Here is a 27,430-nt window from a genome sequence, read left to right as displayed (position 1 = left end):
GTTCTGCTGCGAAACTTTGGGTCCTGGCATTCATGTGTGGATGTTAGGTCAGCACTTGCCACCTACCACTGGCATAACTATAGGGGATGCGATTGCACCCGGGCCCAGGAGCCTTAGGGGGCCCATAAGGCCTCTCTTCTCCATATAAGGAGCCCAGTACTATGAAAAAGGCATTATAGTTGGGGGTCCTGTTACAGGTTTTGCATTGGAGCCCAGAAGCTTCAAGTTGCGCCTCTGCCACCTACCTAAACATTTCAGACCAAGTGCACCTCTACATGGTAACCATATTTCCTAAAAGCAGTGGCCTCTCTCAGCAGGATAATGTGACCTGCCACACTGCAAAATTTATCATGAATGGTTTTTCGGGATCATGACCGAACTTTAAGGTGGTGACTTGGCCTCCTAACTTCCAAGATCTCAATCTGATGAGCATCTTTGGGTTGTGCTGGAAAAACGGGTCTGATTCCACATTTTCACGGCCAGAGGATATAAACTACCATCTGATGCATTGGGTTCCAATGCATCAGATCACATAAGCGTATTCCTGCGGCGTAAAAGCGTCTGGCCGGGCCTCTTTACATCGGGCAAAAAACTATCTTCCTAGCCGGACTACAGCCTCTGCCATTGACTCCTATGGGAGCCAATGACAGCGGCCAGAGAAGGGAGGTGGGAGGGAGTTTAGCAGTGTGACTGACTGCTAAACTCCGTCCTCCTTCTCTTCTCCTCTCCGCCCCTCCGCCTATTGCCGATGTTTGCAATGGGAGGAAGCGGAGCTGCGCCCCCTCCCATTGCTGGTTACTGACAAGGAGAGGGCAGGAGCTAAGCTCTGCCCTTGTCCCGCTCACTCCCATTGCAAACAGCCGGAGGGCAGGGGAGAGGGGGTGAGCCAGCAAAGGGGGACAGAAGAGGGAGACAACTTAGCAGAGCTAGCTGTCTACCCTCTCCCCCCCCGCCCGACAGCATATACACCAAGCCCGTGCACCAGATGGTAGTGTATATCGGTTAGCCATGAAAATGCCAGCCGATAGGGCTTATTCACATGAGCGTATAAGTGTGATGGCGTCAGAACATCCCCCCCCACCCCAAAGATTTTTTTTTAAATAGTACAGCAAAAAAAAACCCCACTATATTGTATATTGTTGTTTGTACTAGCCCATGAGCATAAAGTTATTCACTTTTTATGCAGTCTATATGCTGTAGAAAGAAAGCCCCGCCTTCCCCTGTAGATGGTGGAATTGAATTTTGGTTTTTTTGTTTTCAATTTCACTCTACTTTTTAAAAAAATAGTTAAGCACATTATATGGTGCATTAAATAGCACCATCCAAAAAATACTACTCGTTTCGCAAAAAACAAGCCCTCCGACATCTGCGATGATGGATAAGTAAGTTATGATTTTTTTCTGAAAGTGGGCAGGAAGAAATGAAGATGGGGGAGGGTTGCGTCCTTGAGGACTTAGAGCTGGTTTTCCCTAGATGAATGTATAGAGGCAGTGTGGCGTACACCTGCTCACTTGTGCCCGCTGACCTCCAGTGCTCCGATCCTCTCTTCCCACTGTGTAGACGTGTCCGGTCGGAACCAATTCTCTTGTTCCCCATTAAAGTTTAATAAGCTGGTGTACTGGTAACCTATAAGTAATGCATGAGATGAAGGTCTATCCTAATGAGCCTGTGCTCAGCTCTGTGTTTCTAGAAAGTGCAGCTGATGCTACCATGTTACTAGATTTTATTTCAGCGGTACAGAAAGTTTTATTCCTCATCTCCTCAAACAGGGTAAGTTGGGTTACCAAAATATTAAGTGGCTTGTACTTGCCACTCCATATTTGTATTCGTGGTATATTACAGAAAGAAAGCTCCGCTGTCATGCTAACATTCTTAATCACAAATGTCTAATGCTTCTAAGGCCTTGATTTTCGGGAGAGGGGGGGATGAGGGGGGTTGATGGGAGGAGTGTAAGTGTAGTTGTAATAGAAGTCCTCCCTCAAAAATAAGCCCTAGCTACGCTACATGGAAAAAAAAAGTAATACTCACCTAGCAGGCAGCCTCCAGGTCCCTCAGGCTTCCGTGCAATCCTCAGCAATGAAGGCAGTATCTCTTGGCGGTAATGGACCTTGAATACCCCGCCTCCAGCAAGCAAGTGCTCTGATTGGTGAGCGCTTCATCAGCCAATCAGAGCCGGGGCTTGGTCAAACAACCACAGCCATTCTATGATATAAAATCAGTGACAGCCACCACCCCAACTTTTATTACCTCCTTGTGGCACAGGATCGAGCGAATGCTATAGAAGGGTGTCTAAAAATCTTGGGTCACTTCTTTGGAGACCAATGTATAAATTTTCCATTGCTTTAGGCCACCTGCACACGGGCGGATATCCCGCAGGGGGATTTCCCGCGGGATTTCCGACGCTCAAAGCCTGCATAGGAGTGCATTACAATACGCACTCCTATGCAGACGGCTGAGCGAAATGTCATGCGGCAAACAAACCGCGGCATGTCCTATTTCTGTGCGGGCCTCGCAGAGGCTTGCACAGAAACGTCACTCGCCGGCTCCGGTCTTCGCATGCGCCGGCACATGAAAGATCCGGGGCCGCCGGGCGCGGGTGAGTACGCGCTCGTCTCTGCAAGCGCTCAGGTTGGGTCCCGCGGCGAGAATTCTCGACGCCGGATCCGACCCGCTCGTCTGCAGACGGCCTTAGCCTTTTTTCCCCCTTACTTGCTGCTTACATTTCTGCCTCTTTACAGTTACCATTTCCACTATTTGTTTTGGGACCAGAGGCAAGCAAAAACTACCCAATAAAATCTACTTTGGCAAGCATATTTTAATAAACTACAAATGGACATTAGTCGAGATTTAGTGAACTGATGTGGTTTGCCCATTGGTTAATACCTTTTGAATTGTGCTGCTTTACCTCTCATTCATCCCAATTTCCAAAAAAGATAGGAAGCAAATTATTTGTTTCAAGGAAAAGAGAAAAAAAAAGTAAAAGAAAACATTCTTTACGAATGGTGTAAGCATGTAATTCTGGGCACTTGCTGCATACAAGTACCGTTCCCTGCCCTTCAGTTCATTCCCTAAAATGGTGCTTTCATCCAAGCCCTATCTTTTTGCCCATGGATCCTTTCCAGCAAGCCCCCAGCTGATTAGTACTGTGCACAGCAGACTGGTAGTTGAATGTCCCATTCGTTCGGTCAATACGGTATGAGCTAACGTTCACAGGAGCTTCAGAGCCGTCTGTTTCATCACTGGTCTTCTACTGTTCTGTGGAGACAAAGGCTTGTTATTGTATTGAATCGTTAGGGACACTTAAAGGAGATGTCCCGAGGCAGCAAGTGGGGTTATACACTTCTGTATGGCCATAATAATGCACTTTGTAATATACATTGTGCATTAATTATGAGCCATACAGAAGTTATAAAAAGTTTTTTACTTACCTGCTCCGTTGCTAGCGTCCTGGTCTCCATGGTGCCGACTAATTTTTGGCCTCCGATGGCCAAATTAGCCGCGCTTGCGCAGTCCGGGTCTTCTGCTGTTCTCTATGGGGCTCCGTGTAGCTCCGTGTAGCTCCGCCCCGTCACGTGCCGATTCCAGCCAATCAGGAGGCTGGAATCGGCAGTGGACCGCACAGAAGAGCTGCGGTCCACGGAGGAAGAGGCCATCTTCAGCGGTGAGTAGAGAAGTCACCGGAGCGCCGGGATTCAGGTAAGCGCTGTGCGGGTGGTTTTTTTAACCCCTGCATCGGGGTTGTCTCGCGCCGAACGGGGGGGGGGTTTAAAAAAAAAAAAACCCGTTTCGGCGCGGGACATCTCCTTTAAATACTGTCTGGAGATGGTGTTAAGCTGTCTTACGCTGTAGATGTGGTATTAGATGGGGCCTTCTGAAAAAAGTCTCTTCCTGTATTTAATCTTGCTAAGTAATTTAAACATATAAAAACTTCTTCAGAATTTTACTGTATACTAGATCGACACAATGTTTGCTATGCAAACATAAAATGGGTTCATTCACATTAGCCATGCTTCCCTGCATGGCACCGTATTTCCAACGGGACTGGTGGCAGCAGCACCAGCCCCATTGAAAACAATGGGAGAACATCGCAAAAATCTGCTGCGGCTGTGACAGCTGTGTTGGGGGATTCCTTCAGCCCTGTAGGGATGCAAGGCTGTCTCCATGTGAAAATGCCTGGCATCCATGGGTTTCCACACGGATTGCGAGAGCGATATCTGTCCGTGATTCGGGGCCAGATATAGTCCTCGCCAGTGTGAGGGAGCCCTGACTCGCCCTCGTGGCATAGTTAGCTAAAGCACAACCGCTAGACTTAACGTAGGAACCTTGACTAGGCCTGACATGTATCAAACTCAAATTTTAGGATTTTACAGCGGTGGTAAGGATGTCACACATCTAATGACGCCAAAATCATCCACCAAAGGTCATGCAAAGGGGTCAAAGTGTGGTGCAAGAAAAAGCATGTAGGTTTTTATATATTAAATAGCCAATAGGAGGAGGTTCCTGTGATAAGTGGAACGTTGTTTCAGCTCTCCTGCGCCTTTGTCCAGTGTCGTCAGAAGATAAAAGCAAAGTAAAGCCCCTCCATACACAGAGTTTAGTCAACGGAACTCGTCGGTAACGGCAGAACAAGAGGAGTCTCTTGTTTTATGAAGACTCCTTAGATTTTTCTTGACAGATGTTGGGGGAAAGAAGGGTTGAGGGTTGGTAAACTTCATTGCCCAATCTGTTTGTTCCCTGGCAGACAAGCCAATACTAGAGCTGTCTGGCTGTTTCTTACCTCCCTAAACACAAACATTTGGCCAAATGTGTATGGGAGACCCGGTAGAAACTGTTGTCATATGAACAATGGTTTGTCTTAAGAATTCTTGGGTGGTATTGTATCTTATTGCCACCACAATGTCCTGGTGGTGCCAAGATTGACAGGGGGTGATGCCCCCTGTACGTGATTGGCTGGAGAGCTGGCTGGGCTGCAGATCCTGGCCAGTCCAGTAAGAGCAGCCTCCAGCTAAATGGATTTCAATAGCAGACAGTGTCCCCCGCTGCAGGTGCAAGGGCCTTCCCTGCTGACGTGCCAGAAGGCGGCACTCCCGTGTGTGCTACAGCACATAGCTGGGTCGGCAGCAGGGAGGCCACACCGCACATTACTCACTGCAGGACAGGAACCAGGGGACCAAGGTCAAGCGTCCGAGGAGGGTTCAGTGAAAGGAGGCAGGAGGGGAAATCATGGCCCTCCAACCACTTTCCTGGACCTGCAGCTATTCAGCCAATCGGGAGCTAGGGGTTTGCCAGGGGCGTTACTCCATGGAAGCTCTGTTAAACCCCTAGCTTCCGGTGGCATCAAGATACAATAATACTGAATTCTTGAAAGTGACTATGGGCTGCTTAAAAAGTAGAAACCAATTGACAATGTTCCAAAAGAAACCAATATCAAATGTACAAAGCAGTGATGGCAAAAGGCTTATCTAGCATAAGATGTCATGTGGTGTAGAAGTGGGTACATAAGATGTGGAGGTGGACATCCAGTATGATAAGTACATCGTGTCCAGGGTGTGGGAGGAGTAGATGGGATGAACTTACCATTGAGGCCAGTGGTGGTCATGTTGGTGGATTCCGCCTTCAGTAATCCTTGTTATATAGTTCTTTCATACTGGATGTATTCCTTCAGATTGGATGCTCACCTTTTCAAATTATGCATGCCCTTCTACACCCCATGACGTCTAATACTAGATGAGTGATCGTTTGCCATACACGGCAGCTGTATATCGTTGACGTTTCTTTTTCTTTTGGAATAGTTTTAATTCGTTTACTTTTGATGTCTGTCTTAGACATTTGTTATCACAGGAACCTCCTTCTGTTCTGTGTGTATATTAAAGTTGGTTGAACAATATATTGCTGCTACAATGGAGTACTTTACTGCATCGCTACTAAATACGGATCCCATTATAAGTTAGGTTTTGTAGTGCTCTGTTGTATCTTGGATTTAGTGCGTTTTTTCTTCCTGTTTATCACAGAAACCATGATGCAGATGGGTGCACAGCGTTGGTGCGTCAGTGAAATACGACGTGAAATTAGGTTGTATAAAGCAGAGGCCCCCAACTCCAATCCTCAGGGACCCCCAACAGATCGTTTTCAGGATATCCTATGGTAAGAACACCTGTGGCAATGTCTGAGGCACCGACAATAATTACATCACCTGTGCAATACTGAGGAAATCCTGAAAACATGACCTGTTGGCGGTCCCTGAGGACTGGAGCTGGGGAACACTGGTATAAAGTATAGCCTGTATTCGTGATCAAAAATCAATTTTTTTTGCACATGTGAGAAATGTGCAAAAGGAAGTCTTTTTTTTTTTTTTTAACACTCTTGACTTGTTCACCATTCTATGCAAGTAAGTAAAACAGGGCAAGTCGCAGAGGACTCGTTCATACAGTTATTTTGAGAAACGGCAGAGCCAAGCCTTGGCTTGTGTTCACGGAGTACATGGGAAAAACATTTACATATTATATAATAATTATGTAACTCAACATCTCAAAGTGTTTCTTGAGACTCCGTTAACAATTAGCTATTCACTTCAAACTTTTATAAAGCCACTACACCGAAATGCCTTTTAATCCTTTATCTCATAATATAGCAGATTTCCAGGACAGAACTGCAATAGAATGTGGAATTTCACAAAACCAGAAGCAGAAGACAGAGCCGAGAAAATCAATTAAGATTCCTCATGAAAAATCTAAGTCGATCTTTTGTTTTACTCATTTATATAGCACATACATACTTTGTAAAAAGAAAATACCGTATATACTCGAGTATAAGTCTAGTTTTTCCGAACTTTTTTTTAATGCTGAAAAAGACCCCCTCGGCTTATACTCCAGTGAGGTAAAAAAAAAACACGCAATACTCGCCTCCTAGCCTGCGACTGTATACCCGACATGATGGTCTACCCGGCGGTGCGGCAAGCTGCTTGAGAATTCTCCCCGCTGTCATCTCCCTGCTCAGCTTTGAATTCCCCCGCCCTCAGTGCTGTGTAGGTAATTGCTGTGATTGGATCGTGTGCCAGCCAATCACAGCCGGCGTTTGATCATTCAGCAAATGAAATCACTGAATGGCTGTGATTGGTTTATCGTGCGCCAGCTGTGATTGGCTGGCGCTCAATCCAATCACAGCGCTTACTTACACAGTGCTGACGGCGGGAAATTATAAACCGAGCAGGGAGATGAGAGCGGGGAGAAGTCGGAAACCGTTTACCGCACCGCCGGGGAGACCATTGCGTCGGGGACACAGACGCCGGCTGGGAGGCGAGTATAGCATTTTTTATTTAACCTAGTATATACTCAAGTCTAGCTAGGCTTGTACTCAAGTCAATACATTTTACCAATTTTCTGTGGTAAAACTTATTGACCTGGCTTATACTTGGGTCGGCTAATACTCGAGTATATATTGTAAATTAAAAAACTCAAGCACTTAAGACTAGTTGCATTTGCTACAAAACTCTGCATGCGGTTACGTCTCAAACAGATATGGAAATGATTTGAGTTGTGATGTGATTAGATGAACGGTTTTGTTAGCGGAGGCCCTAAAGGAGATTCCACTCTTGGCCTATAAAAAGCTCTCAAAAGCTACTTGTGTGTAGTGGACATCCTGCAGCCACATGTGTTCCTCTTATGGCGGCTTCTAAGAGGCATTTTTCAGCAGGATAATGCCCAGCTGTACACAACATTGTCACACTTCTGTGGCTGCCCGGGCACCAGATTTATTACCAATGGAATGTATGGGACCATCACAGCCTATGAGTGTGTACAATCTAGAGGCTCTGTTTTAGCAAATGTGGAGTATTATATCGCAGAATTCTATACAGAACCTATGTGCCTGCATGCCCGCCTGTATCACATCTTGTATTTAAGCTAGAGGTGGCCCAACAGGGTACTAGAGCCTCCATGCTCACCGGTGTCACATCTTGCATCCAAGCTAGAGGGGGCTCAACAGGGTACTAGAGCCTTTATACCCACTCGTATCACATCTCGCATCCAAGCTAGAGGTGGTACAACAGTATATTAGAGCCTCCATGCCCACTCGTATCACATCAAGTATCCAAGCTAGAGGTGGTACAACGGGGTACTAGAGCCTCCGTCTGCTTTGTTCATTGGTTGTTTTCTTTGTATGTTTGACTATTTATATGTGGGATGCAACATTTGTAATTGAGCTTGAGAAAGGCCAAGATGGCCGAAACGTCGCCTGTTTACATGTGATGGAGGAATAAAAATCTTCTCTGTTGAATAGCACCACTTATGTTGCTGAAGTTCTTTCTCTACATTGTATCCAAGCTAGAGGTGGTAAAACAGGGTACTAGAGCTCAATGTCCGCCTGGATCACATCTTGTATCCAAGCTAGAGATGACTTAACAGTATACTAGAGCCTCCATGCCAACCGTATCACATGTTTTATCTGTAAGGAGAATTTATGTGTTTACCAAGGAAAAGACAATCAGATCTCGTGTGGAAGTCTGAGCCCAGGAGAAATTCAAATCACACCAGCCTTGTTGCAGTACCAAGTGATATCTAATTTATTCTAAGGTGTATGTGGTTCATATACCATAAATGACATCACAGGAAAAGTACATACCTCCAAGATTAATATTAATACATGATATGTTAAACACTTTAGTGGTACCCTATGTTACACCTTTATGGTGTAACTATAACCTACAATGAAACCGTTATGAATTCAGTAATACGGAATGCACGTGGGGAGGGGGGGGGGGGGGGTCTGGGTAACTGTCTTATCTTCTGTCTGTCTCTATCCGTACCATTCACTGGTGTGGAAAAAGTTTGTTTAAGCCCTTCACTATTTATACTAGCATCATGCTATATCTTTCTAGTCTACTATCTAACAGAAAAACCAATTAACTGATACATTGCTTTACAATTTTCTTAACAGTCTCCAAGCTAGAGGTGGTACAACAGTATACTAGAGCCTCCATGCCCGCCTGTATCACATCTTGTATCCAAGCTTGAGGCGGTACAACAGGGTACTAGAGCTTCCATGCTCACCTGTATCTCATCTTGTATCCAAGCTTGAGGCGGTACAGCAGGGAACTAGAGCCTTCATGCTCACCCATATCACATCTTGTATCCAATATAGAGGTGGTACATCAGGGTACTAGAGCCTCCATGCCCACCTGTATCACATCTTGTATCCAATATAGAGGCGGTACATCAGGGTACTAGAGCCTCTATGCCCACCCGTATCACATCTTGTATCCAAGCTTGAGGCGGTACATCAGGGTACTAGAGCCTCTATGCCCACCCATATCACATCTTGTATCCAAGCTTGAGGCGGTACAACAGGGTACCAGTTCCTCCCATGAAGTGTTCAGTTTTCTGCAATAAATTATCCTATTACTCTGTAACATTGATAGAAGTGATTTATAATATTAATTGCACATGAAAAAAAAAGTTAACTCTAACCCCCTAAAAGGAGCTGTTGGAATCGAATGAAACTTTCTAACAATGTGTGTATTCTGCAGCGTTGGGCATAGATTGTCATAACTCCTTTCCGGCCCTGTTCCAATGGGGACTCGCTGTCTATATTCACTAATGAGTATGTTCTTGGGGTGTGGGAGGAAACTGGACTGTCCAGAAGAAACGAACATGAAGAGAACATACAAACTTCAGCTATGTGTTGCCCTGATCAGATTTGAACTCGGGATCCCAATGCGATCGCTTATGCCACCTATTGGTGTTTTGTTCTTCGGTTCTCTACCCGTACAAGTGAAGTTTATAGACTTGTGAGCATCCCAAAATATATGATAACCCGGTTACTATCGGCTCTCATTGATGTTGATGCAAAGGAATTTTATAGTAATTGACATGAAAGAGTATCTTTCCCTATAACTTGCTTTATTTAGCCTGTACTGCTTTAATTGTGTGAAATATTAAATTCAATGTCACAATTCCTGACTGGTTTTCATAAAATATGGAGCATCTTTTCTTGAAGCTCGGTCATGCGCCGTTCTTCTGTTTGAGTAAATTAACAATTGGGTGGTCTCCTTGACAGAGCAATGTGTCCTCCTGTCCGCATGCTAGGACAGTGACCGTGGAGATGCCCCCAACTGGTAACAACCATTTGTCACTTTATTCATAAGTTTATACTATATAGTTATAGAAAAAAACAAAAACTTCATAATTGTCATTTTATGAAAAATCTAATCCTATTTATTAAAATAGACCTGCCAGAGGACGTGTCGGTTCTCCTAAGTCTTCATTACCACAGACCAGTGCATTGTGGAAGGTCACGTGTTATGCAAAAAAATCCACTAATATTTATGTGATCATGAGCTATCCCATGTAATAGTCTACAGAAGGACCACATCCCCAAATCACTAGTTTATGCTGCATTAGGTCATTTTAGCACTGACCCCATTGTAAACAATATGGAGGAAAAATCGCTGTGCCCAGCTACTAAGTGCTGCAAGTGTGCAGGAAGTAATCACGAAGGCTTTGTGTCCATGGGCATAATTCATTGAGCAAATCTGTGTATGAAATCTGCAGATCAACTTTCCTATAGGGAATCATTGACCATCCGCAGTTAATTTAACAGCCGCAGGTGTGATTCATTACGATTTGAGTATTTCACGTGCGGGTGGGAAAGAAACGCAGCATGCTCCATTTTAACGCCGATCGCGCGCAGATAGGCCCTGTTCATATCCATGGGTGCGGGAGATCCACAGTGCATCCACAAATACATTTGCAGATCACTGTGGATTTTGAAGGCTAAATTCCATTAGGAAGGTGGGGAAAAGGCTGGGAGGTGAGATTGCGTTTTTATTCACACGCGGATGATCCACAGTATATCCATGCATGAGAAAGCTGCAATCCGCAATCTCCCGCAAGTCAAAAAAATACAATTTAAAGATCATCCGCATGTTCACACAGGCCGATTGTGAGTTTTATGCCGAACAATAGGCAAACTCATAACGGCATAAAACTGACGATCGGCCCGTGTGAACAGGCAGTCGCTTATTGATAATCTACTGCCTGTTGACTGTGTATGGAAATGGGTGTTTGTAAGCGATCTCTAGCCCGCTCCGCCTCCATTCACTGATCGATCATCGCTCCTGTGTCAGGACCCTACTCTGGTGTGCCATGGATTCTCCATGAGTAAATTGTGTGCAGTTGCATAGGAGTATGGTTAACTTCAGGGTTTTTCATCAAGATACTTACACTCCTCTTTGTGGCAATGAATGAAAAAGCGCTCATGGGCACCTTGTTTCTTCCATTATATCAATAGGAGGTGAATTTTTTTCATCTTGATTTTTTAAAATCCGCATACTCTATTACATAAACCTGAAATGTGCCTTCCATTCAGACAAAAAAGGTCTCCGACGCTACAGGCTAGCGTACATTGCCAGCATGTGTTTTCTCCCGGCTCACATTGCACGTCCAGATTCTGGCTGCAGAATCCCGCACGGATTCAGGCTCTGACTGTGGCGGGTGACCCTGCGTACCTGTCTTCGCCAGGGTCCATGCGGACCTGTTTTCTTCCAACATCTCTGTACTGTGGATGGTTTGCACGGCTCGCCATCGGACATGCGCAATACAGTGTTGTCGTGGTTTTTTTTTTTTTTTTTAACCTTGTGAAATCCGTGGCCCGTCCGCAATGTCAATAGCGAACAGCGGGCAGGTCAAACTGCTTCCACGGAAGTCTGTGCGGGAAACGCAGGAAAATTGAGCAAGCTGCGATTTTTTTTTTTTTTCTTTTTTTTTTTAATCGCAATTGGTCTCCGCTCGTGTGCATGAAGAATCATTTTTCCATATGTGCTATGGAGGGTTATTGCTGCAGAACCCGGAGGTGGATGTCAACACCGGTTTCCACAGCAAAAATCTGCCCGTGTGCAGACGGCCTAGGTTGGAGTGGCCCTTGAAGTTCCTGGGTCCCAATCCAAAATCTGTAACTGTTCCCCACTTATGCAATTGATTCTACTGGGACTGTGGATGCTACAACTACTGTACACTATGGTTTTGCCTGGGGTTAAGTGGTTGACTTGGAGCTCTGTAGCGAAAGAGTAGTTATCTCTATATATGATGAAATATTCAGCAGTTTTCGACTTCTTTAAATGTTAGAATCGGTGCCCTCTTTCAGATGTGTAGAAGTGTTGAGCGGTCATCCTCTTGATACTGCTCTGTTCCCTAGTAGGGTTAAGCAGCGCTAGCAAAGTGTTTGGTGTCAGTACAGGGGCTACTTTCACAAGCAACGATAAAGGGGTTTAAAAAGAGAATAGCATAACCTCCTAAATAGCATGGCTGTAGCACTTTAGCCACCACTGTCATCTCGGTGGTAGCCGCTGCAAACTAGGTCACCTTGACTCTTCCTGCAGCGGTAATATTAGGGAAGTATAGTCTGAGGTGTGCCCTATAGAGTGCTGGCACCTCGGAGCAGGCGGGCAATGCTGGTTACGCCACTCATCTGCATCCTATAGTTGGAAGCCTTCTCCATGCCCATGTGAATGAGATGTTTGAGTCCCTGTCAGCTACTCCCAGCCCTATAAGTTAAAGGGGTTGTCCCGAGGCAGCAAGTGGGTCTATACACTTCTGTATGGCCATAATAATGCACTTTGTAATGTACATTGTGCATTAATTATGAGCCATACAGAAGTTATCAAAAGTTTTATACTTACCTGCTCCGTTGCTGGCGTCCTCGTCTCCATGGTGCCGACTAATTTTCGCCCTCCGATGGCCAAATTAGCCGCGCTTGCGCAGTCCGGGTCTTCTTCTTTTATGAATGGGATCGCTCGTGCAGGATGCCGGCTCCGTGTAGCTCCGCCCCGTCACGTGCCGATTCCAGCCAATCAGGAGGCTGGAATCGGCAATGGACCGCACAGAAGCCCTGCGGTCCATGAAGACAGAGGATCCCGGCGGCCATCTTCAGCAGGTGAGTATGAAGACGCCGGACCGCCGGGATTCAGGTAAGCGCTGTGCGGGTGGTTTTTTTAACCCCTGCATCGGGGTTGTCTCGCGCCGAACGGGGGGGGGGGTTTAAAAAAAAAAAAAACCCGTTTCGGCGCGGGACAACCCCTTTAAGCTTATGGCCTCTAAATAGTGGAGTCTGGGGATGTAAGTTTTTATACTTGCTTTCCTGTCATTTCCCAGTTGTCAGCGCTCAAACCGGCCGTGCAGTGCATTGACACGTGTGCTAAGTAATCCTCGCATTCTACGTGTGGAATGGGAAGATTGCTTGGCGCCCACCTCAATGCAGTCCGCAGTGGGTTTGAGGGAGGTCCTTCCAGTTCTTGCTGCTCTCTGTGCTCACTAGCTTCCAACATACAGGTGAAGTCTTCTCTGCCTGGGTCTCCTTTGTGAACAAGACAGCAGGAGAGCATTTTTTGGTGCCTCCTAGCCAGAGACTAAATGCATTTTCCAAAACTCATAAGGATAAGGGAGTCCAAATGAAAGCCTCTCAGGGCTCATGTCCACGACCGTGGTTTTACCACGTATCGCACACGCATGACATGTGGCGATTTGTTGCAGTGAAAGTCAATGGACTTTCACTCTTCCCTGCACATGGCGTAGACACTGTATCAATACGCAAGAAAGATAAATTGCAGCATGCTCCGTTTCTCTGCGTATCCTACGCGAGACTTGTATGGGCTGTGTATGATACGCTGTCAATATGCAATACATTACATATGGGCAGCAGTTCTGTTCAGAGCGGGGAATAAAAAATAAAAATAAAAAAATCACACTGCGCATGTTAGTGTTGTGTGATTCGCGGGCATGTACAGTGCCATGCGCGGTCTCTGCTGGCTCTCTGTATGGCTGTAGGTATGGCGATTTCTGGGCTGTAATGTGCAAAATGCATATGGCCATGAGACATTAGGAAACGCCTAAACCTGCCAGAGCTCTTTACAGCCTGATACAGACAAATAAAAGTATGTCCTACACTGACTAGGACCCATGCCCATAAGAGCTAGTTAAGATTTTTAATCTTTTTTTTTTTTTTTAGTCTTTTTTCATTCTCTAACGTATCTGTACACAGTTGACTTTTATTCTTCCAGTAGGCCATGGCCACACAATAGTTGGCGGTCACACATGGCTCCCAGATGATGGCCCTTCAGTCATCTACAGCACACATGACACGACGTACAGCACATCTATATTACTATTGTGATGTTTTTCAGATTTTTCTCCTCCCCTTGCCCAGACTCCAGCCTGGGATGCAGATGGTTATTTTTAAGCTAGCAATTTTCTTTCCCAAACTGCACCATTATTTGCGTATTTGTGTTCCCTTTTTGTTTTGTACTTTTTTGTATTTTTTTTTTTTTTTTTAAATAGCCTCCAGTATCCATGACGACTGGACCTTTCACACAGCATTTCTGTGACTCCTTACGAAATGCTGACAATTAAATATACAGTACTTTAAAGAGATCCATCAATCTTTGTTGTCATGCCAACCGGCTTATATTTAGAAATGTAACAAGTACATGGAGTTCAATTGCTCTTGTACTCAAACATAGATCTGCAGCTATAATTGAATTTTTTTTATTGAAGATCAAAATCCTATCAGAGCAGCACTTGTTTTCTGAATATTGGCGTCTTAGATGGATGTTTTGTTTGTTTCTTTTTAAATATAAGTAGATTTTATGTGCGATTCGCGTTTTCTTTCCTTTTATGAAGGCTCTTCCGTTTTACTGTCTTGACATTTAATTGCTGTGTCATTTGTTTGTACCTTTTGTGATACTTTGTGCACATGTTTTTTGTATAACAAGTGTCTTGTAAGCTTGAGAATATGACCCTCTATTTGATGCTGCATGTGGGGAGATAGAAGTGTCAAAAATTACACAATGTTAAACTGAAAAAGTGGCCATCTGTACTAGAGTTCCCCACTAATATTGCTAAACATATGGAGAGGCTGTTTTGGAAATATTGAAAACCATGCCAGAATCCCTACAGACGGCTGGGTGCCATCCCTGAGGAGAGATGTTACCCACTCCCTACCATCATCACAGGGCTCTCACTAGCCGAGTCAGGACCCTACTGGACACTGATGAGGGGCAAACACCCTGAAACAGCTGTCTGTATATGGATTCTGGCTTAGTTCTCAATGCCAGTCACTGCTCTACATTCCTGTATAAAGGGTCAAGCATTGGTTTGCAGGAATGCTGCCATCCAATAGGTGGCGCTGCAGAGGTATTGTTCCATCTTCCTTATTTGCATATATTTCCCAGAGGAGCATGCATGGCCTTTTAAGTCTCCTCACTCACCTTAGTGCTCTCCCTAAGGAAAGATGTTGCTCATCCCTTCTTGTCTTGTTCCAACTTGTCCTTTTGGCCACCTAAAATACTAAAACACATCAATTAACTGGTTTCTTTTGACTGATATACACATTATCCTGTACATGTGCTTCACGTGAAGAACTTGTACATACAATAGCAGCTTTGTATTTTCCATTTCCTTATCCTAATGTATGGTATTAAATGGATAAGAACATAGAAGAATATGCTGAGTTGATAGAAAGGCTCTTGACTGTCCAAATACATTGTATCGTGAATCCTCTTTGATGCGACCAACCAAAATGGCATTTAAAAGTGGACTTGTAGGAGTTGATGATCATAGAGAATTATTTGATATATGGTGGAAGTGACCGTCTGTCCCAAGAAGTGATGTGTTGTGGAGAGGGTTTGCGGTGTCCGTCCTCCCCTGCAGTCTGGTTTAGCTGGGTACGCTGGTCATACTAAATGTAACATTGGTTAAGCTGTGTTAATCCTGTGTGCAGTTTGTTACAGACACATTTTTTTTTTTCTTCTCACAGACTTTGCATTATTTCACCAAGCGGAACACGGCCGTCTGTTAGGGAGATCAGGAAGAGCGTTCCTCCTCGGAGGTAAGGAAGATTATTTTCTTACTTTTTTTTTTTTGTTTTTTTGTTTTTTTTCAGCAGTAGTCTTCTGTCTGCTGCTTTTAAAAATGTAATGGCAAATTAAATCCTCTATAGACCATTGAGGCCCCAATATTTGGTTTGTAGCGTCCTTACCCATTACTTGCATGATCATGCCCTCAAATAGGTTTGCTTTTCTTTCTCCAAAAATGGACCTTATCAAATATTTTTTTTTTCTCCAAGTTCTAAGACAACTTGATTTAGACATTTTAAAGGGAAACTTCAATGAAAAGCCCCATCTCCTGTGTGAATTCTCACCTCTGCTCCTGTGTGATACTGCTGCTTCACCGTACTGTAGGCTTCCAGAGGATAAATTGTCAGGTAGCAGTGCTGGAATACACTTGGTGACAACCGCAGTTCTGTATATTCTGCTGTTGTCAGTGGGTGTAGTTCAGATTTGATTTCCCTGTCCTATAGATAGGATGTAAGACTATTGCCAACCAGCCATCTGTGCACCTTGCACGTACAATCATGGGTCTCTAACATCTTGCAGAGAATTTGGAATGATCTCCATAACTCTTGCTTCTGCAGAGTTTGGGCATACCGACCTGTTTTTTCTACCTAGGCAAGGCTTCATAGGACATGTAGTTACCAGAGCTACTGCCTACAGATCGTTTCTGTCACTACAATTACAATGCTGGACAAAAACTAGATTATATTCTAAAAAGCAATTTGGCGCTTGCATTGACTAGATGGAACACCACTGTTATGATGCGGTTGCGGGTGGTCGGTACACTTTTATTTGCTGTCTGTCGCTCAGATTTACCAATAAAATATGAAGTTGCGTTACAGTTCAGGACTGATGACTTTGGGTAGCTCCTTGCTTTCTTTTCTTCATAGTTGCTCTCATATCTGCTGAGGGGACATGCTCTCAATGGTTCTATGCTAAAGCTGTGCTTGACCAAAAATATGTTGTGCCATGTTTGCTTCACCACCCTTCTCACAGAGAGCTGTTGCAGCCTCATTGCCCCCTCCTGATAGCTATTCATTTTGTCCCTTTTTGAGGGTGGAGAAGGGATTTAAGGTACTGTTTCCCGAAAATAAGACTCTTTTATAATACTTTATAATAGGGTCTTCTTTTCGGGAGAGGTCTTATTATACTTACCTAGCAGGTGCCGTCTGGGTCCCCCTCGCTGGTCTCCGGAGTTCTGGCAGGCTTGCTTGCAGTTCTCAGCCGCCGACAGAAGATCGCTTCCAAGTAATAGGGTTCGTAAACCCTGCCTCCAGGAAGTGCTGGTTCTGATAAGCTGAGCCGCGGCGCTCGAGGACCAATTAATGCAGCGCTCGAAGAACCAATCATAGCCATCGCATTGGTTCATTAAGCGCTGCATTGATTGGCTCAGCAACGACACTCAAGAACCAATCAGAGCCATCGCTTGCTGGAGGCGGGATTTGTGAACCCTGTTACTAGCAAGCAATTCTCTGTCGGCGGCTGAGACCCACACGCAAGCCTGCCAAAACGTCGGAGGCCAGCGGAGGAACCCGGAAGGCGCCTGCTAGGTAATGTATTGCTTTTTTTTATGTAGTGTATCTAGGGCTTTTTTCAGGGCAAGACTTGTATTTAAAGCCCCATCGAAAACTAGGGCAGGGCTTATTTTAGGATTAGGTCTTATTTTCTGAGAAACTCTGTAGTATCTAAAATTTAGAGCATTGTTTGACAAACTCCAGTCCTCACAACCTCCTCCAACAAGCCAGGTTTCCAGAATTTCCATAGTATTGCACAGGTGATGTAATCTTTTTCATTGTCTTGGACATTACTAGAGGTGTTCTCTCTATAGGATATCCTCAGATTGTCACTTATTGGGGGGTCATGAGAACTGGAGTTTGAGAAACTCTACTTTTAGAGTGTCTTCCTGGCAGAAAAAGGGAAAATACAGATGTGAGGAAAATTTCATTTTCCCTCATTATGGATAAAAACGGTGTCCAGGTGTAAAGTATTGATGACCCATCCTAATACAGGTCATCAATAGTAGATCAGTGGGTGTCCATCATGCTGGACCCTCGCCAATCAGCTGTTTGTTGGGCTAGCGTGCTTGTGCATCGAGATGATTTCAGCAGGAAGCAGGCGGCTCCATTCTTGCTGCTCTGGCTTGGCTTCGTATTGCAGGCCAAGTTTACATTGAATGGGAATTGAGCTGTCTGCTTCCTGCAAAAATCAGCTTGATGCAAGAGTGCACTGGCCCTGAGAACAATTGAGTGGCTGCGGTCCTCGGAGGCTCGTCCCTGCTGAGTTTTACTATTGATGACCTGTCTTAAGGAAAGGCCATAAATACTTTACACCTGGACAACTCCTTTTAAGTTTTATTTACACGTAGTCCTGACTTGTGCAGTAGAAATTCTAACTGTAGATCTTTTTAACTCCTTAAAGGGGTCTCTTAGTACAAAAAAAAAAAATTCTATACTTGCCTATTCCTCCCCCTTCAGTCTTCTTACCTCAGCACCTTCCCACCGATCTTCTCCTGGCTCGTCCAGTCCCCAGGGGCACCTAATCGTGAGCTGGCCGGATCCTCTTCCTGTTATGTTGTTCCTCTTCCATTTGCTACAGTTCACTTCCTGCGAGGCTATCTTCGGCAGGCAGCTTTAGCGTGCAGGGGTCTCGCAGCTACTGTTCATGTAGTATATGAATACTTGTGGTGAGACACGGCACATGCACAGTTGAGGCAGTAGCCCGTCATTGTGCACTAAAGCTGGTTGCTAAGGATTTGGCATCCCCTGCTAGGCAAGGAACGCTACATCACTAGTGACCTGCAGGGAGCAGAATGCCGGCAATGTACGTTACATAACAGGAAGAAGAGGATCCGTCCGGCTGGAGTGGAGATGAGGTGACCCGGGGAACAGGAGGAGCCAGGAGAAGATGCGGTAAGAAGACTGACGGGGGAGGAATAGGGGAGTATAGAATTTGTTTTTCTAATGATAGAACCCCTTAAATGCAATTTGTGTTTGTTGCGAGGTTATAATGCTCTGTGCCTCCATTTGCAAAATATTGGAAGATCAGCCATTGCCAAACTTTTCAGAATGAGATCTCCTATTTGGGGAGCCTAGTTAGGTGATCTATCAGAGGGACCCAGTGTAGGCACATGTTGAATCCTAAGGATTCTGCTGAATTTATTTTTTGCATGGCTCTTTTTCGAATGACACTGTGCCAACATAATGAATGATACCAGACACAAGTTACTGAGTCCACTTGCTTCACAGATATCCCTTTTTATGAATGACCATGCTGCTTCTAGTCTACATTAACCATGAGGACATAGGGGTGCTAACCAGATAACGGCACTGGAGAGATTCATCGCTTCCTGTGTTGATTTGCCACTGAGCATTTTGCTACAAAAAGGTAATGAGCAGCACATTAACCCTTTGCAATCCAATTTTGGATTCAGGGTTTCCAAGGGGCTTTTTCTTTCTCTCATTATACAATGGCGCCATCTGCTAGCTAGAGCCAGTAGTGCATTATAGGACATGCTGGAGAGGCCCCAGACGACAGAGCGGACAGTACTATATACAGTAAGAATACCCTGCTGGACGTCTTCCGACATCAGAGTTGTACAGCCTTCAATCAGAATGTTTTCAGACGTCAGACAGTGGATTGGAAAGGGTTAAAGCCTCAACCTGTGAAGGCTTTTCACTTCTTGTGAAGCCGGGATGCTCTACCAGTCTCCAATCTGAGTTCTACTGGTGGATCACCTATTTTAGATCCAATAATATATATACAAGCACCAATATTGCCCAAATCTCTCTCTCCTCCCTCGCTGTAGCCCTGAAGTGGAGCCATTCGATGTGACCTTTGTTCCCTGCTACATCCTATATGACCTGAATCATAGGGAGATAAATTCCCACTTCTGTGCCCTCCTGTTCCACCTTGTGAAAAGCCTTCTGTGTGAACTGCTTCAGTCGGAGGCCTGCTCACTCCAGAAGTCATAAATGGTAATAATGTTACATAATGTTACTTGAAACTGAAATGTGTTCAGGACTGAAGTTTGCAGTTTGACCACATTTTATGACTTAATTCTTTTTTTTTTCTTCTCCTCTCCTATTTGGGAAGGGTGTGTAGCTCCTGTCACTGAAGATGCTCTAATAAAATGTCTGTTTTCTCTCTCTTCCCGCATATATTTTCCAGTTTAGCACAAGAGCGCTGTGAAAAATAAGGCTAGATGGTAATCCGGGTTATAAAATAGTTTGGCAATCTTTTCTGGCCCGGCCTGCATTTGGCAGCAGAAGAACCTCATATCTGGCTCTTTGCACAAGTATGTGTTTGTCAAATGCAAAATGTGAAAAAATAAACAATTGGACAATTTCGGTGTCCCTTTGGCACGGATCCGCAGCTGACTGTGGATTTTGCCATATTTAGCTCTACAAATTGATGTTTTCAGAGTTCTATTTTGCCCACCAGTTTTCTGTCTCCTCTTGTAAAGGCCACTCTGTTCCTTCACAGTTCATCATTCTGGTTCTGCCTTTGTACACAAGCCACAGTGGAACCGAAAACATGGTCAAACAATCACAAGATGCTTAGCAGGCATTTTAAGAGGGCTTATTTAGAAGGTTTATTTGAAGCGGCGTACTCCACCCTTTTACCATGATCTTTGGGATGTATTTCGTTATTCAGCGTTTGGTTTTGCTAATGACTGTGAATGGCGTGGCTTCCAAATAAAATTGGACACCGCTAACTACTTTTATGTCCCTAAAGCCTTCCTTCCTTAGTTTCCCAAAAATGAAATCTTGTATTTATTAGGGAAATAATTACTAGGCGTCTATAGTTGTCCTGCCTTTTATATTGGCGCTCTATAGGTTGCTTTTAACGACCTAATCCAGTAATGTGCACTTCTTAAAGACTTTGGAAGAAAGTTAGAAACCGTCCATATAGGTTTCTCATGCAGCGTTTCCTTAGGTAAAGATATAGTATTGGATTCAATTACCAAAAGTATCCCTTTTACGGCACAATGACACAGAATAGAACTGACAGACGTCTCTATATGCAATACATAGTGACACTCCGCATTGGTTATGTACCTTTTGACACTGTGATTATTGGGTTAATCATTGTGCATCACTGATATTCTGCCATTTGAGTAATTCCTTGGGTGCTGTGGCCTTTTCTTTATTTCCATTGCTGCCTCATGAAGGGACTGGATCTTCCTCTTGTTGCCACGTAAACTAATGGAGGTACAGACTTTGAACATGTGCTGTCTCCTATTTCTTATACAGTGACTGGTTCCTACAATATATATACCCAACACCAATTAAATACCTTTTTCAACATACCTGCAATGTCTGGATGCCACTTAATGAAGTCTAAGCAATGGTGTTTCTAAATTGGAGGTCCAATGTCTTCAGTACGGTGTGTAGGCCTGGCTGCATAGTTATGAGCATCACCCCTCTCCCGCACTCTACCATTCTTTGTCTCTTATAAATGGCGGAGAGGTATGAGACCACTGTCCACGGGCGGACCTGATTTGTAGAATCCACGCAGGTTACCCGAGCAGAAGATCCGCAAACTAAGCTGCCCATAGGGATACATGGTTGTCTGCAAGGGAAATAAGGCATGCGGATTTGACTTGCAGACCTTTTGGCCCAGAAAAAAAATATATTGCAGATCGCTCCATTTCTCTGCGGATGCCTTCCGTTGAAGTCAGTGGAAACCGTGGCCCATCTGCAATTTGATTGTGGACAGGCCGTGGATTCCACAGAAAAGCAGGAGTTTAAAAAAAAAAAACCACTACACTGCGCATGTGCGGTCGTGTGCCGGCGGGCGCTTCCGCACACATCTGCAGTGAAGAAAAGAGAAGACCTGCAGAAGACCCCGGTATCCCACAGTGTCCTTGGTCACCGGGGCAGGGTCTGATTTTAAAGCAGGCTCCCGTGGACATGAGGCCTTAAGGTTGAGAGCTTTTTTTTTTATTTCATTTTTACTTTTTGTCTTGTATGTATATATTTAATTTTTTTTTATACTTGTTAGCCCTGCCGCCTTTTCCTTGGAAAATATGCGGTCTACTTTTCGCAGTTCTTCACACATTCAACAAGGTTCATGAGATGTAACGTCTTGAAAAAACAAACTTATTTTAGAACTAAACACGCTCAAGATGAGCGCACTTCAAAGTGAATCAACTCGTTGGGGAAGCGTTCGGAGCATATGCTGAAGCTGTTGCCTTTTCCATAATTAGCATTAGAAATTCAGAAATCGGGATAGCTTTCAAAAACAGCAATAAATTGAAAAAATAAATAAATGACATGAAAATCTGTGAGGCATGCCGGTGTTGCACAAGTGTTTTGCGGTTGCTTAGGTCTGAACTCTTGTGCAATCATTCTTGGACTTTGTTAGCAGAACCTGTCTCTGCAATCTGCAAAATGTATGGTTACAAGAATTCTTTAATAGTGAAGAGACAAGACAATCCTAAACTTCACTGGAAGGTCCGATCATGTGATGCTGATGGAGCATTCTTAAAATGCAATACTCATGTTTCCTCCTGAAAAGTACTATTGGAAAGGTGTTCATGTAGAAAAGCAGCATGTGTACATACAATGTGGATCACCTTCATGGCTCCTGTGTTAATATTGTGTAGTGCAGGGTCTCCCAACTCCAGTCCTCAGGGACCCCAACAGGTAATGTTTTCAGGACTTCCTCAGTAGGATATCCTGAAAACATGACCTGTTGGGGGTCCCTGAGGTCCGGAGTTGGGAAACACAGGTGTTGTGTAATATTATGTATCTCTGTCATTCTCTCAAAACTTTGGCTACTTAGTTGGTAATTTGGATGACTCATAGTGACTAGAGGGAATTGGCATTTTGAAGATTTAATATAAGGGAAAGTAATTGGTAATGTGTTGCCAGATTTGGCGACTCCTAACCAAGCTGAAGGTTCAGTCACTGATGGGGTGTGGATTTTGGTGTGGATCTGCATTATATCTCACCCTTTTCAATTTGAATTCAACTGAAGGGGTGAAATGTGATGCAGACCCACACCAAAATCCCCCCCCAAAATCTGCAGCAAATCCGTGATGTGAATGCCCTCTTAGGGGCTTTAAGAGATGCTGCCTGGAGTATATCAATGAACATGTATCACTCCATATCAACATGGGTTTATGAGGGATCAGTCCTGGCAATTCGAACGGTTGCTATAAGAAGGAAAGTTCTTGATTGGACCAAGGATAGTCATTGGATATCATGTCTTGATTTTATGAGAAAGGTTGGTAGATAAAATGAGAAATCTTGGTCCCGCCGAACATGTGGATAGGTAGCTGGCTGAAGAGGAAACAGGCGGTGGTTATTAAACGTACATTACTAGTGGGGTACCACAGGGGTCAACCTCAGGCCCTATTTTTAATATAATAACCTTGTAGGGGGATTGTACAGTTAAATGCACATTTAGTACTAAACTGTGTAATCTAGTTAACAGAAGAGGGACAATATACGGTTTTATAAATTGATCTGGATAAGCTTTAGGGAAGTGGCAGATGAGGTTTAACACTGATAAATGTAAAGTTATACACATGTGCAGGGGAAATACATGTCACCATTACACACTAAATGGGAAACCACTGGGTAACACTGACATGGAAAAGGACTTGGGGATTTTAGTTACCTGTAAGCTTAACTGGAACAACCAGTGTCAGGCAGCTGCTGCCAAGGCAAATGGGATCATTGGGTGCATCAGAAGAGATATAGGGGCATATCATGAGAACATTGTTCTTCCTCTTTACACGTCACTGGTCAGACCACACATGGAATATTGTGGACAGTTTTGGGCAGCGGTACTTAGGAAGGACAAATCAGAGCTTGAGCAGGTACAAAGGCGGGCAGCTAAAGTAATAAACGGGATGGGTGGACTACAATACCCAGAGAGATTTAGTATAGAAATAAAAACTAAGGGGTGACATCATTTATTACTATCAAAGGACATTACAAAGATCTCTCCTGGGATCTAGTTCTACACAATACTATCTATAACAAGGAGGCGTCTTCTACATCTGCGAAAGAAGGTTCCTACATCAACATAGAAGGGGGATTTATACTGAGCAGTTAGATTATGAAACGGTGTTAGAATTCGTAGTTGAACAGATAAAATGGAAGCTCTATCAGTTTATGCGGATCTGGACGCCCTTGGACTGTTACGGGGCTCATCCCACTTCTGATGTGTGGTGAAGTAGCACACCATGCTGCACTGTCGCGGCTGGGACTTCATATCTACAGCGGAAGCTCTGAACGGAGCCTCAAACACAGATCTGACCATAGGCTAAAAGCCTCCAAAAGGGGTCTTGGTGCCTTTTTTGAGTGTTTCAACGCTACAGGTAATAGGCACTAGATGACTGGAGATGAGCTGTTAATCCACAGATCTAGAGTCAGGGTTTTTCCCCTAACCTGCAGATAATTGGCTTATTACCTCTTATGGAGTTTTGGCTTTCCTTTGGATCAGTAGGATAAACTTCACGGACTTGTGCTTTGTTATTTTACAAACTGCTACAAAGTATTAACCCTTTCCAATCCAGTGTTGGACCTCGTCCGACATTGAGATTTACCGGCATAGCTCCCATGTGGGGCGAGGGCCGACATCTTTCTATCACTATGCAGAAGAAAGCTTCAACGTTGGAGCTCTGTTCTACATAGTTGTTAGAGATCTATGCTATACACATTGTGTGCAGTTATAGCATGCCTCACTATTATAGAGAGATTATTAGGAATGAATAGTCGTCTTATATAAATGTATGTAATATTAATATACATATATTTACAAGATTATTTCATATGATCTTCTCTGTGAAACACTCATAGCTCACATTTAAATTTTAAAAAATTGCTAATATAATTAGAGATGAGCGAATGTACTCAGTAAGGGCGATTTCGCAATCGAGCACCGCGATTTTCGAGTACTTCACTACTCGGGTGAAAAGTACTCGGGTGCGCCAGGGGTGAGCGGGGGGTTTGCAGAGGGGAGTGGGGGGAGAGGGAGAGAGAGAGGGCTCCCCCCTGTTCCCCGCTGCTACCCCCCGCTCCGCTGCGCCCCCCCTGCCCCCCCCCCCCCCCCGGCGCACCCGAGTACTTTTCACCCGAGTAGTGAAGTACTCGAAAATCGCGGTGCTCGATTGCGAAATCGCCCTTACCGAGTACGTTCGCTCATCTCTAAATATAATCATCATGGCAGCTCATTTTTATATTTCTGTTGCGTTATTCCAAGGAATCCACAATGCGGTTTCCCACCCAAAATAAATAAGAGCCGGGGAGTGTGTGGGAAATTGGATTGGAAAGGGTTAAGAAGGAAGTCCCTTTTGCTTCAAGACGTACATGGCCCCAACTCTCTCCTGAAGACGTTACTATATGTCTGTAGTCTGAGGTTCCTGCCACTGGTGGGTCTATCCTGCTTGTAAACGGTCATGTCATGGGAACCCATACTGGTGCTGAAGCCTTGCCATGTTGCCAGCTCTCCAGGTCTGTACGTTGCTGGCAGCGCCCCCTTTGTGAAGGATCGTCATGATAGATGCAACTACTAGTTTAGCAGATTTCCAGCGTTGTACAGCTAATGTGACGCGTTTAACGTTCTGCTCTGTGGATACTAAGCAGGATCTAGTATTTTCAGGGGAAGTTCCAACTTTCCTGTGCTCCATGTCAACCGCCGCACTGCAGTCTTTACAATCGAGTCACGTTTAAAGAAAAAACTTTTTTGTTTTTAGGCCTTATGTCCACAGGTGGAAGATCAGCAGTTCAAGCCGCCCTTGGAAAAGCATGGAGCGTCCCCCTCCCCCTCTTCCCATTGATTTCAATCAGTTTTCAAGAAAACTGACATTTTTTCGTTTGATTGCTTTGTGTTTCAAAGCTGAGCAAATAGCACAGACTGCAATCCATAAGGCTGGGGCCACATGGGTCACACTTTCTGCATGGAAATTCTGCCAGCCATTTTTAGCCCGGGATAAAGCAGCAAAGTGGGTGAGATTTGCAAAAGTCTCACCCACACGCTGCGGAGAAGCTGTTGTGGCCAAGCTGCGCTGAAACGGACGTACTGCGTGAAATTCAAAGCCGCAGCATGTGAATTTTATTGCCGTCTCCACTGTGGCCCCCCTTCTTTCTATGGGGAGTGATGGCCGCAGCGGAATGCAGGTGGTGAAGAAGCTTCGAAAAGTTTTGAAGCTGCATTTCTGCCACCGAAATCTTGCGGTATTTCTGTGCGGTCACGTTTTTAAATGAGGAATGTTTTTTTTTTTTGTTACATCACAAGGTTATGTTCACATGGCAGAATCCACCCAGGATTTTGCCTCTCAATGGGCAAAATGCGTTTGCGGAATACTGATATATTTTGCGTGTGAAGAAGCGACGGCGATCTGTGCGAAAATGCGTTGACTTCCACATGAGGATTTTTCCCAATGACGGCTCAATCCACATGCAGATCAGCAGCAAGAACCGTGGTAGAAAAGTCACTAAATCTGCCCAGAAACTTCAGTGGGGATTACTTAATGTGAACGTAGTCTAAGGCGGACCAACGCTAATTGTGGCCGATACCTGAACGGATCAGTCCCCGTGCTGGCCACTTCTAGAGTAGCGCCTACACTTTAATACAAAGGCCGAAATATTCATGCTATATCACCCTAACAACTTGGACTAGGCTTCCAGGCATGTTACATCAAATCTAAATTGAAATTAATTTTGACTCCAGGCTGTATTGCAACAAAACAGGAAAAACCCAGATGCAGCATTAAACGCTGGAAAAACGGGTTTTCAGCGCAGCACTAAACTCTGTCAAGCGCTACCATTGATGTCAATGGGGCTTCTCAGACATGCGCTAAAGCAGTGTGTTTTTTAAGAACGGTCTATTCCACTGTCGTGTTTCTGCGTTTTAAAATGCAATGCTTTGCCCATTGAAATGAATGGGGTGCGTTTTCGGCGCTGCTGAAAAAATGGTAGAATGTACCGTGTTTTTGACTGTATTTTTTCAGTTCTAGCATTATCTGCTTGCTTGGCTGCGTTTATAACTGCTGAAAACACAGGAAAAGTTTGTCAACGCAGCTGAAACCGCAGTAAATGCAGCGTTTTTACAAGCATCAGTGTGAGAGCGGCCTAAAGTGTGTGAATACCTTAAGGCACGGTCTAGAACTGTCTCCCAAACACTTCAGTCACACAATGGACAGAAGCTGCCCCACTGGCCAATGAGATTGCTGTAAAGCTGGGTTCCCACGGGACGGAAATCCCACAGAAATCTCGCAGCTTGGCCGCGCCAAAAAAAGTGTGATAAGCGCAGCTCCAAAAAACGCGGGATTTGAAACGACTTCACCGCTTGCATCACCGCTGTGGCCATCTCTCCCCATAGAGAGGATAGAGGCCGCTTTTTTTTTTCTCCAAAATCCCATCCACTTTGCTGGCTATTCCCAGGATTAGGAGCCGCAGGCGGAGTTGCCATGCGGATATTCCGCACGGAAATTCCCCAACAATTTCGTCCCGTGTGAACCCAGCCTTAATGCTGTTAAGTGTAGCTCAGGCAAGCTGGCCGCCACCCCACCGTCATGTATAGACAATAGAATAA

At 44.6% G+C, this 27,430-nt stretch overlaps 1 protein-coding gene across 2 annotated transcripts in view; it reads left to right on the top strand.

Annotated features, from left to right (window-relative positions):
• Nucleotides 1-27,430, top strand: part of LPP (LIM domain containing preferred translocation partner in lipoma) — a 235,860-nt gene that overhangs the window by 59,854 nt on the left and 148,576 nt on the right. For both annotated transcript variants that reach the window (XM_066602170.1, XM_066602162.1), the window contains one exon: nucleotides 15,805-15,876. The gene's annotated coding sequence lies outside the window, so the exon portion shown is untranslated. The remainder of the gene's footprint in view (nucleotides 1-15,804; nucleotides 15,877-27,430) is intronic.

This window comes from Eleutherodactylus coqui, chromosome 1, assembly GCF_035609145.1.
Source record: "Eleutherodactylus coqui strain aEleCoq1 chromosome 1, aEleCoq1.hap1, whole genome shotgun sequence".
NCBI lineage: Eukaryota > Metazoa > Chordata > Amphibia > Anura > Eleutherodactylidae > Eleutherodactylus > Eleutherodactylus coqui.
This window is presented reverse-complemented; position numbering and strand designations above follow the sequence as displayed.